The following is a 5,748-nucleotide window of genomic DNA, read 5'->3' on the forward strand; positions in this document are numbered from 1 at the left end:
GAAACTCAAGGTAGGATTTTCCCTGGAGATCTGATGGAGTTATCATTCGGAGAATTTGACCTCATTCTGGGAATGGACTGGCTTGTTAAGCATAAGGCGACTTTAGATTGTGCTACTAAACGAATGGTGTTAAGGACCACGGAGGATGAGGAGGTTATGGTGATAGGTGAGCGAAGGGATTATTTGTCCAATGTGGTGTCGGCATTAAGAGCCGAAAAGTGGATTCGGAAAGGTTGTGAGGTTTATTTGGCATTTGTAAGTTAGTCGGAAGAGGAGGGACTGACGGTGGATAAGGTCAGGACCGTAAAAGAGTTCTAAGATGTTTTTCAGAAGAGCTTCCAAGATTGCCTCCGAACCGAGAAGTTGAGTTTGGAATCGACTTATTGCCTGGAATGGCACCCGTGTCCATCGCACCATATAGGATGGCACCGAAGGAGTTAGTGGAGTTAAAGGCACAAATTCAGGAGTTGTTGGATAAGGGCTTCATTAGGCCAAGTGTGTCTCCATGGGGAGCACCAGTGATATTCGTGAAAAAGAAGGATGGTACGATGCGGATGTGCATCGATTATCGCCAGTTAAACAAACTGACAATTAAGAATAAGTATCCACTGCCAAGGATTGACGATCTGTTCGACCAGCTTAAGGGAGCTTCTATATTTTCCAAGATTGACCTTCGATCTGGATATCATCAGTTAAGGGTCAAGGAGGTAGATATCTATAAGACAGCATTCAGGACTCGGTATGGTCATTACGAGTTTCTGGTTATGCCAGTTGGACTGACGAACGCTCCGCAGCGTTTATGGATTTGATGAATCGTGTGTTCCAACCATTTTTGGATCAGTTTGTAGTCGTCTTTATTGACGACATCTTGGTATATTCTAAAACAGAAGTGAAGCATGATGAGCATCTCCGTATAGTGCTGCAAGTGTTAAGGGAGAAGGAACTTTATGCGAAGTTTAGCAAGTGTGAATTTCTGTTGAAGGAATTAACCTTCTTAGGACATGTGGTCTCTGCTGAGGGGATTAAGGTGGACCCTCGAAAGATTGACGCGATTTTGGAGTGGAAGCTGCCTAGGTCAGTGTCGGAAATACGGAGTTTTCTAGGATTGGTAGGATACTACAGAAGGTTTGTGGAAGGTTTTTCTGTGATGGCAGCACCCCTGACAAAACTCATAAGGAAAGGAGTACCGTTTGTATGGACTGAGAAGCAGCAGGAAGCTTTTGAGAAGTTGAAGAAAGTTCTGACTGAAGCACCTGTGTTAATTCAGCCAGAGTTTGGGAAGGATTTTACTGTGTACAGTGACGCATCACATGTAGGTTTGGGCTACGTGTTAATGCAAGAGGGTAAGGTGGTTGCATATGCATCACGACAGCTTAAGCCTCACGAGGGGAACTATCCTACTCATGATTTGGAGTTAGCGGCAGTGATATTTGCACTTAAGATTTAGAGACATTACTTGTACGGAGAGAGGTGTGTTATATACACAGACCACAAGAGTTTTAAGTATTTGTTGACTTAGAAGGAGCTGAACCTTAGGCAAAGGAGATGGATTGAGTTGCTTAAGGATTATGACTGTTCGATCAAGTATCACCCAGGCAAGGCTAATGTGGTAGCCGACGCTCTAAGTCATAGAACTGTATCTGATCTGAGAGCAATGTTTGCTCGTCTGAGTCTATATGATGATAGAAGTCTGTTGGCTGAGTTGCAAGTGAGACCAACCTGGGTGGAATAGATTAAGGAAAAGCAGTTGAACGATGAGTCTTTGGTCGCTTGTTTTCAACAAGTTAAGGAAGGGGGAACTTCTGAGTTTGGGTTAAATAGCGAGGGAGTTCTGTGTTTCCAAGGAAGAATTTGTGTTCCGAAGGACTTTGACTTGAGGCAGGCAATATTGAAGGAAGCTCATAGGGGACTGTATCCCATGCATCCTGGAGGGAATAAGTTGTATCACGACTTGCGAGAAGTGTACTGGTGGCCTGGACTTAAACGAGAAGTAACGGAGTTCGTAGGGAAGTGTCTGACATGCCAGCAAGTGAAAGCTGAGCATCAATTACCTTCTGGACTGTTACAGCCAGTGAAGATACCGCTTTGGAAGTGGGAGAGGGTAACCATAGACTTTGTGGGTGGGCTGCTCTTGACACCATCGAAGAAAGACTCGGTGTGGGTGATTGTGGATAGGTTGACCAAATTAGCCCGTTTCATACCTGTACGTATTGACTTTTCACTTCAAAGGTTAGCCAAGTTGTATGTGGCGGAGATTGTACGACTTCATGGAGTCCCTGTTTCAATTATCTCTGACCAAGATCCCAGATTCACATCTCGATTTTGGAAAAAGCTGCATGAGGCGTTGGGGATGCGATTGAACTTTAGTATGGCTTTCCATCCCCAAACTGATGGTCAGTCGGAAAGGGTTATTCAGATTCTGAAGGACATGTTGAGGGGATGCGTGATTGACTTCTGAGGTAGTTGGGAGGATTACTTGTCGTTGGTTGAATTTGCGTACAATAACAGTTACCAGGCGAGTATTCGAATGGAACCGTATGAAACACTATATGGACGAAGGTGTCGTACACCTAGTTGTTGGACTGAACTAGGAGAGCGACAAGTTCGAATAGTTATGGATCGGTTAAAAGAAGCATCTGATAGGAAAAATTCATATGTAGATTTGAAGCGGAAGGAGATTGAGTACTTAGTAGGTGATATGGTTTTCTTGAAGGTTTCTCCTTGGAAGAAGATATTAAGGTTTGGTAAGAAGGGCAAGCTGAGTCCGCGGTTCATTGGGCCCTATCAGGTTTTGAAGCGAGTAGGCCTAGTGGCTTATCAATTGGAGTTGCCTCCAAAGTTAGACAGGATTCATGATGTATTTCATGTCTCCATGTTAAGGCGTTATCGTACTGACCCTACTCATGTCGTGCCGGTTGCAGATATTGAAATGCAAACTGATTTGACCTTTGAGGAGGAGCCTGTGCAAATATTGGCTCGAGATGTTAAGGTCCTCAGAAGGAAATTTATCCCATTAGTGAAAGTGCTTTGGCGTAATCATGGCAAAGAGGAAGCTACGTGGGAGCCAGAAGAGGCAATGCAACAGCGATACCCTCATCTGTTTGAATCAGGTAAAATTTCGAGGACGAAATTTCTTTAAGGAGAGTAGAGTTATAACGCCCCAATTTTTGGGATTTTTGGGATTTCTATGATTTTCAATGAATTTTTAAAATTCCTGTGTTTTGTCTGTTTGGCGTAGGTTAATTATGTTAGTGGGCCTCTAGAAGACCCAAGCTTAAGTTAAAACTCGGTAACTTTAGTTAATTTTAGTTTCATAGGAAAAAGGGGTTCTGCTTAATTGGCTTTTAAGTATTAATTGGGTAAAATAAAACACAAGGAAGCAGGTGGCAAAGTGGCATGTGACGCCACTGGGAAGGCTATAAAAGTGGCGTGTGGATGCTAGGGAGAGCTGAGGTTCAAGTCACAATGACAGAATATTAAGGGAATTATTATTTTTATGTTAGGAAGGGTAAGCAATGGAACTCAAGTAAAAGACTATCAGGAGGAGTTTGAGTTGCTCAGGTGATTGAGTAAGGAGGGGATAAGGGAGAAGATTTAGGAGCTGATAAAGGGAGAAGATTTAGGAGCTAATCAAGGAGCAAGAGTTGGTCGGCCAAGGCCCTCTAGCATAGGAAATTCGGCTAGGTAATTTAGTGTTGGGAATTTTGGCTTTTGGGAAGGGTGGCTGCCGAATTCTTTTTTGTCTTTTTCTTTTTGATAGAAGCCGAACTTATAACCTACACCTGCCGACTACTCCTCTTCAAGAACCGAATTCTCTCATCTTCTTCTCTTTCTTTCGGTCATCTGTTCCCTTTTTCTTCCCATAGCCGAACTTGGAACCCCTTATTGTGCCGTTTTCTCCATAGCCAAATACTACCTCTCATCTTTTTCCTTCTTCTTCCACCTTTTCTTTTCCATAACCGAACCTATACCCTTCTTCCTCTGTCTCATCCTTTATTTTTCCATCTTTAATTTTCCTCAATAGCTGAATCTTGTGGTAGCCGAACTTTTCTGCTTTTACTTTTCTAAAAACCGAAACCTACATACCGGAGGTGAAAGAGGCCGAATCTTTGATTGTTTGAATCTGCTTCTTCTTGTGACTGCGGTGGATTGGAGATAAAAGAATCGTAGATAGGAACATTCTTCTGAGCCGATCGACGTTAGGTAAGTCTTTTGAACAACTGTCTTTAGTCTCATTGTTTTTAGAAAGGAAAAGCCGAAACCCTTAGGGGTGGCTAGCGTTATTGGACTAAGGGATTTACGTTTGTTTGTTGGTTGTGTAAGCGGTAGTGTGGTCAAGGGGATATACAGCAAAGGGCTTGAGGACTGATTCGGTTGGCTCTCCATATCTAACCCATATTTCGGCAAAAGGTAAGGAACTCTGGGATCTAAGGCTGTGTTGGCCGAATATGGTAAGGGGTTAGAATACATAGTTGTTTTTGATATATAGATTGACATGTTAGTAATTCAATTGTAGGCAGTTCGTGGGTGGATCTCGCCAACGTATCGTCATAAATCAGGTGTGTAACTGACATCCTCTTATAGATTAGATCGGCAAAAGTCGAAAAGTTGAAATGCCGAAAAGCCGATTTTTTGAGAACATGCGAGCGTGCGAATGCTCGTGAGATTAATAGTTTGATGTATGCGGTAAATTAAAGTGATAAGATTGCAAAGTGCATGATTCTGTGCATTTCGATGTTTTAGGGCTTGATGGGCCAAAAATCGGGATAATGGGCTAACGGGACCAATTCGATAAGAAAACGCGGTAAGTGCCTCTGGTCATATGTAAATGGCTATGTTATGTATAAAAACTTTAAGAATAGTTAAATTACTTGAATACCCCTATGTATGGAAATTACTGATATACCCCTAGGTGCAAAATTACCATTATACCCCTAGGGATTACTTTTGACTGAAAAGCATGATGATTTAATTCTGTATGATGTATGCCATGATTGTATATTTGCTGCATGGGGACATGGGTTATATTATGGAGGAAGCGTCCTGGTGGCTATGCCACAATTATCTGATCTGGTGGCTTTGCCACATATATCTATTCTGGTGGCTCTGCCACGATTATCTGTATCTGGTGACTCTGTCACATTATCTGTTCTGGCAGCCATGCTGCATATTTCTGTGGCGTGTAGTGGTTGGGTGGGTCGAGTAGTCTCCCCACATGGTGAAAGGTTGGTATGAAGGTGTATGTGGTTCGATATGGGTTGGGTTTGCATAAACATGTGATATTTGTCCTGTTCTATTCTGGGCCTATGGGCTCTATTCTGACTTCTGTTCTGGGCTAAGGCCAACTTAATCTGTTCTCTGTGGTTTGAACCGATAAAGGCTATGATTGGGTTAATTTACACACTGAGTTTCCCCAAACTCACCCCTTTATTTTCATCCACGCAGGTAATCCCCAACCATAGTGGGCTTGGAGCTGTGAGGGATTCGGAGTGGCCACACGTTCTGCAAGTTAATTTTCTTCTGGTGACGTGGACATCCTTTTTATTTACGTTTAAGGTTTTGGGTTCCTTAATTGTAATAAGGCCGCTTAATTATTTTTATGGTTTTAATATATTTTATTAAGATAGGTATTACTTATATTTAACTATCGAAATTGAATAGCTTTTAGAGCGCGTTTCTAAAAATAGCAATTGATTTCAAAAATACACGACAACAAGTAAAGCTTCTGTAATGAAAATATTTTCCAAA

Source organism: Gossypium arboreum, chromosome 10, assembly GCF_025698485.1.
Source record: "Gossypium arboreum isolate Shixiya-1 chromosome 10, ASM2569848v2, whole genome shotgun sequence".
Lineage (NCBI taxonomy): Eukaryota > Viridiplantae > Streptophyta > Magnoliopsida > Malvales > Malvaceae > Gossypium > Gossypium arboreum.